This window comes from Leucopleurus acutus (genome assembly GCF_964270905.1).
Source record: "Leucopleurus acutus genome assembly, chromosome: 3".
In the NCBI taxonomy this organism is placed as follows: domain Eukaryota; kingdom Metazoa; phylum Chordata; class Mammalia; order Artiodactyla; family Delphinidae; genus Leucopleurus; species Leucopleurus acutus.
In genome coordinates, this window is record NC_139145.1 from 91712754 (window position 1) to 91729344 (window position 16591).

The following is a 16591-nucleotide window of genomic DNA, read 5'->3' on the forward strand; positions in this document are numbered from 1 at the left end:
AAAAGAATGAAAAGAACTGAGGACAGTCTCAGAGACCTCTGGGACAAAAATAAACACATTAACATTCGAATTATAGGGGTTCCAAAGGAAGAAGAGAAAAAGAAAGGGACTGAGAAAATATTTGAAGAGATTATAGTTGAAAACTTCCCTAATATGGAAAAGGAAATAGTTATTCAAGTCCAGGAAGCATAGAGAGTCCCAAACAGGATAAATCCAAGGAGAAACACGCCAAGACACATATTAACCAAACTGTCAAAAATTAAAAACAGAGAAAACATATTAAAAGCAGCAAGGGAAAAACAACAAATAACACACAAGGGAATCCCCATAAGGTTAACAGTGGATCTTTCAGCAGAAACTCTGCAAGCCAGAAGGGAGTGGCAGGACATATTTAAAGTGATGAAGGAGAAAAACCTAGAACCAAGATTACTCTACCCAGCAAGGATCTCATTCAGATTTGATGGAGAAATTAAAACCTTTACAGGCAAGCAAAAGCTGAGAGAGTTCAGCACCACCAAACCAGCTTTACAACAAATGCTAAAGGATCTTCTCTAGGCAAGAAACACAAGAGAAGGAAAACACCTACAATAACAAACCCAAAACAATTAAGAAAATGGGAATAGGAACATACATATCGATAATTACCTTAAATGTAAATGGATTAAATGCTCCCACCAAAAGACACAGACTGGCTGAATGGATACAAAAACAAGACACATATATATGCTGTTTACAAGAGACCCACCTCAGACCTAGAGACACATACAGACTGAAAGTGAGGGGATGGAAAAAGATATTCCATGCAAATGGAAACCAAAAGAAAGCTGGAGTAGCAATTCTCATATCAGACAAAATAGACTTTAAAATAAAGACTCTTAGAAGAGACAAAGAAGGACACTACATAATGATCAAGGAATCGATCCAAGAAGAAGATATAACAATTGTAAACATTTATGCACCCAACATAGGAGCACCTCAATACATAAGGCAAATACTAACAGCCAGATCCTATACATAGAGAACCCTAAAGATGCTACCAGAAAACTACTAGAGCTAATCAATGAATTTGGTAAAGTGGCAGGATACAAAATTAATGCACAGAAATCTCTGGCACTCCTATATACTAATGATGAAAAATCTGAAAATGAAATCAAGAAAACACTCCCATTTACCATTGCAACAAAAAGAATAAAATATCTAGGAATAAACCTACCTAAGGAGACAAAAGACCTGTATGCAGAAAATTATAAGACACTGATGAAAGAAATTAAAGATGATACAAATAGATGGAGAGATATACCATGTTCTTGGATTGGAAGAATCAACTTTGTGAAAATGACTCTACTACCCAAAGCAATCTATAGATTCAATGCAATCCCTATCAAACTACCACTGGCATTTTTCACAGAACTAGAACAAAAAATTTTGCAATTTGTATGGAAACACAAAAGACCCCGAATAGCCAAAGCAATCTTGAGAACGAAAGAAGGAACTGGAGGAATCAGGCTCCCTGATTTCAGACTATACTACAAAGCAACAGTTATCAAGACGGTATGGTACTGGCACAAAAACAGAAAGATAGGTCAATGGAACAGGATAGAAAGCCCAGAGATAAACCCATGCACATATGGACACCTTGTCTTTGATAAAGGTGGCAGTAATGTACAGTGGAGAAAGGACAGCCTCTTCAATAAGTGGTGCTGGGAAAACTGGACAGGTACATGTAAAAGTATGAGATTAGATCACTCCCTAACACCATACACAAAAATAAGCTCAAAATGGATTAAAGACCTAAATGTAAGGCCAGAAACTATCAAACTCTTAGAGGAAAACATAGGCAGAACACTCTATGACATAAATCACAGCAAGATCCTTTCTGACCCACCTCCTAGAGTAATGGAAATAAAAACAAAAATAAACAAATGGGACCTAATGAAACTTCAAAGCTTTTGCACAGCAAAGGAAACCATAAACAAGACCAAAAGACAACCCTCAGAATGGGAGAAAATATTTGCAAATGAAGCAACCGACAAAGGATTAATCTCCAAAATTTACAAGCAGCTCATGCAGCTCAATAACAAGAAAACAAACAACCCAATCCAAAAATGGGCAGAAGACCTAAATAGACATTTCTCCAAAGAAGATATACAGACTGCCAACAAACACATGAAAGAATGCTCAACATCATTAATCATTAGAGAAATGCAAATCAAAACTACAATGAGATATCATCTCACACCAGTCAGAATGGCCATCATCAAAAAATCTAGAAACAATAAATGCTGGAGAGGGTGTGGAGAAAAGGGAACACTCTTGCACTGCTGGTGGGAATGTGAATTGGTTCAGCCACTATGGAGAACATTATGGAGGTTCCTTAAAAAACTACAAATAGAACTACCATATGACCCAGCAATCCCACTACTGGGCATATACCCTGAGAAAACCAAAATTCAAAAAGAGTCATGTACCAAAATGTTCATTGCAGCTCTATTTACAGTAGCCCCGAGATGGAAACAACCTAAGTGCCCATCATCAGATGAATGCATAAAGAAGATGTGGCACATATATACAATGGAATATTACTCAGCCATAAAAAGAAACGAAATTGAGCTATTTGTAATGAGGTGGATAGACCTAGAGTCTGTCATACAGAGTGAAGTAAGTCAGAAAGAAAAAGACAAATACCGTATGCTAACACATATATATGCAATTTAAGAAAAAAAATGTCATGAAGAACCTAGGGGTAAAGCAGGAATAAAGACGCAGACCTCCTAGAGAACGGACCTGAGGTTATGGGGAGGGGGAAGGGTGAGCTGTGACAGGGGGAGAGAGAGTCATGGGCATATACACACTAACAAACGTAGTAAGGTAGATAGCTAGTGGGAAGCAGCCGCATGGCACAGGGATATTGGCTCGGTGCTTTGTGACAGCCTGGAGGGGTGGGATAGGGAGGGTGGGAGGGAGGGAGACGCAGGAGGGAGGACATATGGGAACATGTGTTTATGTATGACTGATTCACTTTGTTATGGGGCGGAAACTAGCACACCATTGTAAAGCAATTATACCCCAATAAAGATGTTAAAAAAAATACTAACAGCCATAAAAGGGGAAATAGACAGTAACACATTCATAGTAGGGGACTTTAACACCCCTCTTTCACCAATGGACAGATCATCCAGAATGAAAATAAATAAGGAAACAGAAACTTTAACTGATACATTAAGGAAGATGGACTTAATTGATATTTATAGAACATTCCATCCAAAAACAACAGAATACATATTTTTCTCAAGTGCTCATGGAACATTCTCCAGGATAGATCATATCTTGGGTCACAAATCAAGCCTTGGTAAATTTAAGAAAATTGAAATTGTATCAAGTATCTTTTCCGACCACAACGCTATGACACTAGGTATCAATTACAGGAAAAGATCTGTAAAAAATACAAACACATGGAGGCTAAACAATACACTACTTAATAACGAAGTGATCACTGAAGAAATCAAAGAGGAAATCAAAAAATACCTAGAAACAAATGACAATGGAGACACTACGACCCAAAACCTATGGGATGCAGCAAAATCAGCTCTAAGAGGGAAGTTTATAGCAATACAATCCTACTTTAAGAAACAGGAAACATCTTGAATAAACAACCTAACCTTGCACCTAAAGCAATTAGAGAAAGAAGAACAAAAAAAACCCCCAAAGTTAGCAAAAGGAAATAAATCATAAAGATCAGATCAGAAATAAATGAAAAAGAAATGAAGGAAATGATAGCAAAGATCAATAAAACTAAAAGCTGGTTCTTTGAGAAGATAAACAAAATTGATAAACCATTAGCCAGACTCATCAAGAGAAAAAGGGAGAAGACTCTAATCAATAGAATTAGAAATGAAAAAGAAGTAACTGACACTGCAGAAATACAAAAGATCATGAGAGATTACTACAAGCAACTCTATGCCAATAAAATGGACAACCTGGAAGAAATGGACAAATTCTTAGAAATGCACAACATGCCAAGGCTGAATCAGGAAAAAATAGAAAATATGAACAGACCAATCACAAGCACTGAAATTGAAACTGTTGTTCAAAATCTTCCAACAAAGAAAAGCCCAGGACCAGTTGGCTTCACAGGCGAATTCTATCAAACATTTAGAGAAGAGCTAACACCTATCCTTCTCAAACTCTTCCAAAATATAGCAGAGGGAGGAACACTCCCAAACTCATTCTACGAGGCCACCATCACCCTGATACCAAAACCAGACAAGGATGTCACAAAGAAAGAAAACTGCAGTCCAATATCACTGATGAACAAAGATGCAAAAATCCTCAACAAAATACTAGCAAACAGAATCCAACAGCATATTAAGAGGATCATACACCATGATCAAGTGAGGTTTATTCCAGGAATGCAAGGATTCTTCAATATATGCAAGTCAATCAACGTGATACACCATATTAAAAAACTGAAGGAGAAAAACCATACGGTCATCTCAAGAGATTCAGAGAAAGCTTTCAACAAAATTCAACACCCATTTATCATAAAAACCCTCCAGAAAGTAGGCATAGAGGGAACTTTCCTTAACATAATAAAGGCCATATATGACAAACCCACAGCCAACATTGTCCTCAATGGTGAAAAACTGAAAGCATTTCCAATAAGATCCTGCCTCCTTTGATTAAGGAGGCAGGAATGTACAGTGGAGAAAGGACAGCCTCTTCAATAAGTGGTGCTAGGAAAACTGGACAGGTACATGTAAAAGTATGAGTTTAGAACACTCCCTAACACCATACACAAAAATAAGCTCAAAATGGATTAAAGACCTAAATGTAAGGCCAGAAACTATCAAACTCTTAGAGGAAAACATAGGCAGAACACTCTATGGCATAAATCACATCAAGATCCTTTTTGACCCACCTCTTAGAGAAATGGAAATAAAAACAAAAATAAACAAATGGGACCTAATGAAACTTCAAAGCTTTTGCACAGCAAAGGAAACCATAAACAAGACAAAAAGACAACCCTCAGAATGGGAGAGAATATTTGCAAATGAAGCAACTGACAAAGAATTAATCTCCAAAATTTACAAGCAACTCATGCAGCTCAATAACAAAAAAACAAACAACCCAATCCAAAAATGGGCAGAAGACCTAAATAGACATTTCTCCAAAGAAGATACACAGAGTGCCAAAAAACACATGAAAGAATGCTGAATATCATTAATCATTAGAGAAATGCAAATGAAAAGTACAATGAGATATCATCTCACACCGGTCAGAATGGCCATCATCAAAAAATCTAGAAATAATAAATGCTGGAGAGGGTGTGGAGAAAAGGGAACACTCTTGCACTGATGGTGGGAATGTGAATTGGTACAGTCACTATGCAGAACAGTATGGAGGTTCCTTAAAAAACTACAACCATATGACCCAGCAATCCCACTACTGGGCATATACCGTGAGAAAACCATAATTCAAAAAGAGTCATGTACCAAAATGTTCATCGCAGCTCTATTTACAATAGCCAGGAGTTGGAAACAACCTAAGTGTCCAGCATCGGATGAATGGATAAAGAAGTTTTGGCACATATATACAATGGAATATTACTGAGCCATAAAAGGAAACAAAATTGAGTTATTTGTAGTGAGGTGGATGGACCTAGAGTCTGTCATACAGAGTGAAGTAAGTCAGAAAGAGAAAGACAAATACCGTATGCTAACACATATGTATGGAATCTAAGAAAAAAAAATGTCATGAAGAATCTAGGGGTAAGACACAGACCTACTAGAGAATGGACTTGAGGAAATGGGGAGGGTGAAGAGTAAGCTGTGACAAAGTGAGAGAGTGGCATGGACATATATACACTACCAAACGTAAAATAAATAGCTAGTCGGAAGCAGCCGCATAGCAGAGGGAGGTCAACTCGGTGCTTTATGACCACCTAGAGGGGTGGGATAGAGAGGGTGGGAGGGAGGGAGACGCAAGAGGGAAGAGATATGTGAACATATGTATATGTATAACTGATTCACTTTGTTATAAAGCAGAAACTAACATACCATTGTAAAGCAATTATACCCCAATAAAGATGTTAAAAAAAAAAAAAGTACTGATGGGGAAAAAGAAAAATTCTGTCAGTCACCTTAAAAACTGTCACCCCCCAGGAAAATAAAATTGAGTATGCAGCACGAACTGCATATATCTGCTTACATCCTTTGGGGCAAAAAAAGTCTTATTTATGTCTTTCACAGCTCTGGCTTACTGATATTCTCTGGACCTCTTGACTGTCAATATTTTTGTTTGGGGGGAATATTTTTTCTCTTTCCAAGCTGAAAGAAAAACATGAGCTTGTTTTCTCCTTCCCTCCAGGATATAAAAGAAGAACAACAGCAGTTAAAAAGACAGTCTTTTAAAAAAAAAAGAGACACTCTTTTAAAAAGCAACTGCCATAAAAATAGGAAGCAGATACACGGCATGGGAAGAATTCAAATGTTTGCTTATTTCATGAAAAAGTGAATGCCTCAAAAAGTTGACTGCCTTCACCAAACTACTCTTGTTATATTTATCATAAAAATGAATCCTCTCCAATTCAAAAGGTAAAGGAAACCCCAAGATCTTAATAGATTGTATTAAATAGAACCACCTCATGTATATGTAAGGAACTGAGTCTGATCTTCAGAAAGAGATGGTAGTAATTTTGATGAGGGCTGCCCTAAGGACACCTGTTGACTGGCTAGGTATTCTCTCTCTTCTCTCCTCTCCAATCAAAACCAATTAAGGCTGTGGAATCACCAGTATGACATCTTCAGCAACTGTAAATGCACCACCGTATTACAGATTCAGATTCCACGTACCGATTCACTTCTAGTTCACAAAAAATGTTATTTAAAAATCTCTATCCATTCTAGATTAACATCTTTTTTGCCTATTGATTGCATCTTTTAACGTTTTGAGATCCTACATAATCAAAAGAATTGAGCCTGTTTGCTGCCTAAAATCCAACCAATCAACTCATGAAAATATCATTTCTGATCATGTTTTTACTTGATTTCAAATGTCAGAAAGTTGGAAAAAATTCCAAATAAATACACATGAATCTGCTGTGCAAAATAACAGGTGCACTCATGCATTTACTGTTTGAAACTGGCATGCTCTGCTAATCAACCAGAATTCCCTGTGTTACATACTCATATATATATACTTACACACCACCAGATTCAAAATGTGTTTCTTTCCACTAGTCCCAAAATGTCACAAAGATAGAGAGAAGCTCTGTAATTTGAAACAGAAAAGCTTTTTGAGTGTGCCTCTTCCCTTCATCCACTGTATCATATGGGAACTTACACATTTCTTACAAGTACCTAAAATGTACGGGTAAAGCCAGTGTGTTTGAGCACAATTCCATCTTATGCACATGTGTACTACTCTGAATTAAAAACAAATCACATACTTTAAATTTGAAAACCTGCTATACTAGGAAAAAAATTTTTTTAATTCTATGGGTTTTTTTAAATCTCACAGTGTACTGGCTAACAAAAGTTAGCGTCTAAATTCTCATGGTAGAGAACATGTATGAAGAAGAAAACAAAGAAGGTACAGTGGCATTTTATTGAATACTTTGGTTTTAATGAAGCAAACACAAATACCCTACATTTAGCTCCCCACATCTATTCAAATATTGATTTAGAAATTTTATGAAAAAGTTCAAATCACAGAGGAACAATTATAACTGAATAAAGTGGCCAAAAGCTGGAGCCCTGTACCTGTCAAAATTATTGTTAGGGTTTAATGGACTGGCAAGATTCATGGTAAAAAACGAACATTTTGGTCAGGAGTTTAATGAGCTCAGTGAGATTCTTACTTGCCCAAAAATGCACATAGAACATCTGGCACTGGCAGTTATGATGGTAATTCAAGGGTTGTTCTGAATATTATGTAAAAAAGCCAGCAACCTAGTAACATCTACTTAAAAGGATAATTCTAGGAGATATTAGAGGTGTGAAGTGAATATTGTCCCCAATTTAGAGTCCAGATAATATTCATGCTTTCATTTTTCTGAAAAAATATATTTCCCCTAAATTCTCCAGTTCAGAAGCTCTATTACACACACACACACACACACACACACACACACACACACACACACACGGTAGACAAAGCAATCTGACATTTCTTAGCTTCTGGTAGCTTACATTTAAATAGAATAGTCATTGAAATAATCATTTATTTAAAAAATGCCTTTAAGCGTGAAATTATAAAGCAGGAAAATAATGGGGAAAACAGACACCATGAACAAAATTAGTAACTATTTACTGGAAACTAGAAAACTCATTTTTAGCACAACTGTAAAATAAACTTGGAGAAGTATTCTATATTTCCAACTACTTAGTTGGAAAATTGAATAAGATAAGGAAAAATAATGTTTCCTCTTGTCATCAGCCCTATCATTTTTGCTTCTCTGAATTGGCTGCTGGGTTTTCATCTCATTAACCTACCCACACAGAATCACTAGGACTGGAGAGTTAATAGATGCTTCTCTGTTTCACAAGACCTATTAGAGCAGTCAACACATCTTTAATGTGGTGTAACTTTCAATTAATTTTTTAAAGTCAGCCTTTTCCCATTGTAGTCAGCAGGGTTACTGTGCATCAGCTTGTGAGTATATGTCCAGAATACCTGTGTTCTCAAGTTTGGGAGTGGGCTATAGAGGCTGTGACTATACTTTCCCTTGTTTTTCAACTTGTATTCCCTTGTATTGTACTTTACAATAATAATATATCATATACAGCACTACTATAAATATGTATCAAAATAATGTATCTTTCTATCCAGTGCCTCCATTTTTATAGCTTTAAAGATTTAATAGCAACTCAGTAATATTGATTTTGTATAGTAAATTATTTCTTTAATTTTTAGAAAAAAGAGAAAAAAATTATTACTGTATTAGACAACTTTCTTAATAGAATGTTTGGTGTATTTTAGTTAATAAGGTTTATTGATGCACCTTTCTATAAAAGCATGTAATTATAAGAGGCAAAATAATGATGCTGATACATCATATGTACATGTTTGACTATTCAAGTTGAGTAATTTAAAAGACAACTTTTTAAACTGCCAATCTTTGCAAATACAGTGTCAAAATAGTTCTACTTTCTTGAAAAATAATTAAAAAGTATATTTAGAAATCAATCACAATGAATGCATGACACAAAAATATAAAACAATGAACAGCATTTACACAATAAAATGTTTTCATAAAGTTTGCGGTTGTGATCACCTATACAAAAAGTAGTATCAAAAGCCAAAATGTGTAATGAGATTCTGAAATACAGCTGATGATTTTATGATGAGCAGTTATTTACCTGCAAAATAACTAAAATCTTCTCATTAAAACATGTCTTGGGCTTCCCTGGTGGTGCAGTGGTTGAGAGTACGCCTGCCGACGCAGGGGACACGGGTTCGTGCCCCAGTCCGAGAAGATCCCACATGCCGCAGAGTGGCTAGGCCCGTGAGCCATGGCCGCTAAGCCTGCGCGTCCGGAGCCTGTGCTCTGCAGTGGCAGAGGCCACAACAGTGAGAGGCCCGTGTACCACCAAAAAAAAAAAAAAAAAAAAAAATGTTTTGTGCTAAATGAAAACATGTCTGTGATAATAAGCCACAGCCAAGGCATTACCTTATGTATATTTATCTATTTTTCCTGTAGCAACACTCAAATTGATTAACAAAATTGGTTTTATACATGTGTGGTCATCATGTATACACTGCATGTTTCCAGCAAAAGTTGGGATACTCCTTGTGGAAGTCTTACTATTTTTGCGGGGATGGGGGTTTCTCATAGCGTTGTTTTTAAAATCTCAGCTAATGCTGTATTTAGTAGATAATGTTAAAAATAAAATGATCAGGGGCTTCCCTGGTGGCACAGTGGTTGGGAGTCCACCTGCCGATGTTGGGGACACGGGTTCGTGCCCCAGTCCGGGAGGATCCCACATGCCGCGGAGCAGCTGGGCCCGTGGGCCATGGCTGCTGGGCCTGCGCATCTGGAGCCTGTGCTCCGTAATGGGAGAGGCCACAACAGTAAAATAAAATGATCAAAATTTTATACAAAACTTGGAAGGTTTTATTCTTGTCCTAAATGTGCAAAAAGTGAAAGTGGTACATTGTAATATCAATAATTCTATGTTCTTTGATAGTAAGCATTTATAAATCCAAGGATTGTACCATTGTTATTTAAACAGATTGCTATAACTTATCCCTAAAGCATTTATCAAACCTTACATCTAAATAATATTTATGTGGAAAGAGCAATACTGTCTGCATAGCTTGAATGAATAGGAAAATCGAGGTGTGTTACTATGATACATGGGAAACTAAATATTCCAGATGGACATATGTACACAACATAAACAAATTCACTTTGTATTTCACAAGTACAGACTAAGCAAGTCTTTTACTCAATGCGTGAAAATAATTCTATTTTTAAAAGGAGCCCTCTCTTTGGTCAAAATTACATTTTACATGCAAAGTAGTGATTAAAATAGTTTGAAAAGTTCCAGGTTTTCTAGGCTTTGAAGAAATAATGACTAAAACAAAACAAAACAAAACCTGCCTTAACTTAAACACTGGCTCTGATTCATGATGATCTTATGTTAATACCACCCCTCACATTCAGAAAATAAAACAAAACAATATTTATAACAATTCCATGGATTGTACGTAATTTCATGGTATCCTCAGTAAACCAGAAATCACGAAGAACCCCTGAAAGATCAAGAGTAGACAGAAGTGGATTATAGAAGGAAGTCTCAGTTCAAACATAAGCAAGGGAACATTTCTGAAATATGGCAGGGAATGCAAAGCGGCTCTCTTTTATGTTGATCCAAGGAGCCAAAACCCACCATGTTTAGATCAATCTACAAAAGTATTTTAATATGTATCACTAAAACAAATCTTGATCAAACATCCTTGATAGATAGTAGCAAGAGAAAAGGGACGAGGAAATGGAAGTGAAATTATGCTTTATTAGGGAGGCTCAATACCTTAATTGACACTAGTCATTGACTGAAAAAGTAAATATTGAAAAATAAAATATTCAATATGCGTTAAAATATAATGATGAGATTCAACTTTCTGCAAAGTTGGAGCAGTGAGTTAGTAGTTTAGAATAACCATTCCTTAAACACAAATAGAATAACTTTATATCATATATATATCTAAGTGTGTGTGTATACACATACATATGTATTGTATATATGTGTACACACACATATGTGTGTGTGTATATATATATATATATATATATATATATATATATATATGAAGGCAATAGACATCTTCAAGGAAGTAAGAATTTGTGAGGCAAAGATCTATGAGAGTAAGGATGCATGCATGTGTACCCAGGGTTTGGTACTCCTTTTCCCCAACAGATATTTGGCTACTTATAGCAGGTAGTTGGCAGGTTAATAAGTTGAAAAAAAACTGTGAACAGAACACACGACATTAAGTAGAGGGGAGAACTGAACAAAGCCTTATTCATTCCATAGGCTTTGGCTGGGAAGCTGAAGTGCTAAATCCTAGGAGTAAAGTTAAACAAGAAATAAACCATTCTTCCTGAAAATAAAACTCCAGCTTCAATTTGACTCAGTTTTTTATTGGATTAGCGTGATCTGAGATTTCAGGTGGCCAATCTCAGCCATGTTCAGAGGAGGATAATTGAGAATCTCAAATAACCTTTAAAATTTCAACTTAAAATTCCAACACACAAGGAAACTAAACTGTGACTGTAAATCATAAAACAAATCAGAACATATGAAGAAACTACATGGGTATAGATAATGGAGAATTCAGCCTTAGACTTTAAAATAACTATACTACAGGGACTTCCCTGGTGGTCTAGTGGTTAAAACTCTGCACTTCCATTGTGGGGAGCATGGGTTCAATCCCTGGTCGGGGAACTAAGATCCCAAATGCTGTGAGGCGTGGCCAGAGAACTTAAAAATAAATAAATAAATAATATAACTGCACTACATATATTTAAGAAATTAAAGCATTACATTAAGAATTTCATCAGAGTACTATAAAAATAAAAAACAACAAATGAACAATTATATACTGTGAACATATTAACGAAAGAAAATTTGGTGCCACTACATAAATATTAGGAAAAGTAAACATTATAGCCAAATGCATTATTAGAGAAAAAGAGGACAAGTTATTGAGAAATACTAAATTAAAAGAAGCATAATTCAAAGGAGAAGAGACAAATACATAACAATATGGGAGATGTTAGCATGTTTTTTTTAGTAATAAGACAACCAGACCAAAAAGATGCATATTCAAGTATGCACAAAATTACCACAATTACCCACATTGTGAGACAAAAAAGATATCTCTCCAAATTCCAAAGGCTTGAATCATAAAATAGCACAGAATAGTTAAGCTATAAATCAGTAGAAAAAACATTACTAGTAAACCATTTCATGCTTGGAAATCAGGAAACCACTGCTTAATTATTCATGGCTCAAAGTATAAATCAAATGAAAATAGAAAATAATTAACCAAATACTAATTGTAATATGATATATCAAAACTTATAAGATGCAGAAACTAATGTATTAAGACAGAAATTGATCCTAAATGTCTTTAACTAGACAAAAAGTTTCCATTAAATTATATAATCATCTACCTCTAACTCACAGAAATTAGAAGGAAGACCTAATACATACATAGAAGCAAAAATTAACAAAACATATTTTTAAAAACTTTTAAAAGAGAGGGTCAAAAAATGTTTTTTCTTTTTGTATCTTTGTAAAGATCAAATTGCTAAAATTTTGATGTGGCTAATTTATTAAGAAAAGAATTTGCAATACCAACTTCAAAAGGAAAAAGTAGACGGGAACATCATTACAAAATGTATGGCTGCTAAAAAGAATCTAAGATGATATTATTAAATATTTTAAACCAATCCATTTAAAACTATTAGATGAAATTTTTAAAACAGCAGAAAAAGTTCAATTTCCAAATTGTACAGGAACGAATAGAAAATATAAATAATGTTTCAAAGAACTATGATTTGTAATTAAAATCTTTCCTACAAAGAAACATCTAGTACAGATAGGTCCGGTAGTAGACTCCACCAGATGTTAAAGAGAAAGATAAGACAGCTCTGACACAAACTCTTCCAGAGAAAGGCATAAATGGAGATACACCTTCGATGGTCTCACAGAATCTCCCCCAATGAGAAATGAATATATATAAATAGATCTACACTGTCCAATAAAGTAGTGTGTAGCTACAAGTTTAAATTTAAATGAAATTAAAACAACAATTTTTCAGTCACACTAGCCATGTTTCAAATGCTCAATAGCCATATGGAGCTATCAGGTACCATACTGGACATAAAGAATATAGAAATTTCCATCATCACAAAAAGTTCTACTGGATAAGGTTGAATCAGAAAAATGAAGTTTTAAATATTTTTCCTATACTTATTATGATCATTCTAGACAAGCAGTCTATTTTTCTCATTTAAAATAACAAAATTTATAAGCATAACAATTTATAGGAAGAATATAACTCATACCTTCCTCAGAGAATGCTTTAAGGTAGGAATTATCACTGTTATTACTACTACTATTACTATTATCATAAAAATAAAGATATTAAGGATAAATCCACAGAACCAGTGAAAATTTTGGCTGCCCTAGACAATAAGCTGCAAATTGCCATTCTACTTTGCAGACTTTCACACAGTAAAGCAAAGAGATTCATCTACCAAAACTTGATCATTTCTTTCCAAAATAAACTTCAACAACTTTGTTCTAATTCTGTTGCTCATCAAGCAATATTCTGATGTGTCCTTTGGGAAAGGACTATTCTATGGAGATATTCACTGGCCTTAGTCAGGCTGAATACTGCTTTCATCTGCCTTCATTATCCCTCCCCTTACTACAAGCTTAAAATATATAACTTAGTTTGCTAATACAAATTTCTCTAGAGCAAGGAATTCCTGTAGAGTCTGATAGTCTTCAGTAAATGGAAAAAAGGAGTTTAGATCATCAGGACAGAAAATCATCGAGGAAACACAGGCCTTAAATGACACATTAGAACACATGAACTAAACTGATATTTATAGAACATTCCATCCAATAGCATGAGTACACATTCTTCTCAGGTGCACATGAACATTCTCCAGGATTGATCACATGCCTAGATAAATTTGAGAAAATTGAAATCATATCAAGCATCTTTTCCAAACACAACGATATGAGATTAGAAATCAAATACAAGAAAAAAAAACTGTAAAGAAACACAAACATGTGGAGGCTAAATAATATGTTACTAAACAACCAATGGATCACTGAAGAAATCAAAGAGGAAATAAAAAAATACCTAGAGAAAAATGACAATGAAAATATGACAATCAAAAACATATGGGACACAGCAAAAGCAGTTTTAAGAGGAAGTTTATAGCAATACAATCTTACCTCAGGAAACAAGAAAAATCCCAATAAATAACCTAACCTTACATCTAAAGCAACTAGAGAATGAAGAACAAACAAGACCCAAAGTTACTAGAAGGAAAGAAATCATAAAGCTCAGAGCAGAAAAAAATTAAACAGACACAAAGAAAATGATACAAAAAAATCAATGAAACTCAAAGCTGGTTCTTTGAAAAGATAAACAAAACTGATAAACGTCAAGCCAGATGCATCAAGAAAAAAAGGGAGAGGGTTGGAATGTATAAAATTAGAAATGAAAACAGAGAAGTTACAACAGACACCACAGAAATATAAAGGATCATAAGCGACTATTACAAGCAGCTATATGCCAACAAAATGGACAATCTAGAAGAAATGGACAAATTCTTAGGTACAACCATCCAAGACTGAACCTGGAAGAAATAGAAAACATGAACAGTCCAATCACAAGTAATGAAATTGAAACTGATTAAAAAACTTACAACAAGGCTTCCCTGGTGGCGCAGTGGTTGAGAGTCCGCCTGCCGATGCAGGGGACATGGGTTCGTGCCCCAGTCTGGGAAGATCCCACATGCTGTGGAGCGGCTGGGCCCGTGAGCCATGGCCGCTGAGCCTGCGCATTCGGAGCCTGTGCTCCACAACGGGAGAGGCCACAACAGTGAAAGGCCCGCATACTGCAAAAAAAAAACAACAACAAAACTTAAAACAAACCAAAGTCCAGGTGAATTCTATCAAACATTTAGGGAAGAGTTAATACCTATCCTTTTAAAATTCGTCCAAACAACTGCAGAGGAAGGAATGCTCCCAAACACATTTTATGAGGCCACCATCACCCTGATAGCAAAACCAGAAAAAGATTAAAAAAAAAAAAAAGAATATTACAGGCCAGTATCACATACATTTTTGCATCATGATGAACACAGATGCAAAAATCCTCAACAAAATACTAGCAAAACAAATCCAACAGCACATTAAAAGGATCATACACCATGACCAAGTGGAATTTATCCCAGGGATGCAAGGATTCTACAATATCTACAAATCAATCAGTGTGATACACCACATTAACAAACTGAAGAATAAAACCATATGATCACCTCAATAGATGCATAAAAAGCTTTTGACAAAATTCAACACCTACTTATGATAAAAACTCTCAAGAAAGTGGGCATAGAGGGAACCTACCCCAACATAATAAAGGCCATATAGGACAAACTTACAGCTAACATCATGCTCAGTGGTGAAAAGCTGAAAGCATTTCATCTAAGATCAGGACCAAGACAAGGATGTCCACCCTCACCAATTTTTTTCAACATAGTGTTGGAAGTCCTAGCCATGGCAATCAGAGAAGAAAAAGAAATAAAAGGAATCCAAATTGGAAATAAAGTTGTTAAACTGCTACTGTTCGCAGATGACACGATACTACACATAGAAAATCCTAAAGATGCTACCAGAAAACTACTAAAAATCATCAATGAATTTGGTAAAGTTGCAGGATATAAAATGGATACACAGAAATCTCTGGCATCCCTATAAACTAACAATGAAAGACCAGAAACAGAAATTAAGGAAACAATCACATTTGCCATCTCATCCAGAAGCATAAAATGCCTAGAAATAAACCTACCTAAAGAGGTAAAAGACCTATACTCCAAAAATGGTACGACACTGATGAAAGAAATCAAAGATGAGACAAACAGAGAGAATGATATACCATGTTCCTGAATTGGAAGAATCAATATTGTCAAAATGACTATACTAACCAAGGCAATCTACAAATTCAATGCAATCCATATCAAATTATCAATGTCTTTTTTCACAGAACTAGAACAAAAAATATTAAAATTTGTATGAAAACACAAAAGAGCCCAAATAGCCAAAGCAATTCTGAGGAAAAAAAAAAAGAAATGGAGCTGGAAGAATCGGGCGCCCTGACTTCAGACTACACTACAAAGCTACAGTAATCAAGACAGCATGGTATTGGCCATTCAGCCAGTCTATGTCTTTTGATTGGAGCATTTAATCCATTTACATTTAAGGTAATTATCGATATGTATGTTCCTATTACCATTTTCTTAATTGTTTTGGGTTTGTTATTGTAGGTCCTTTCCTTCTCT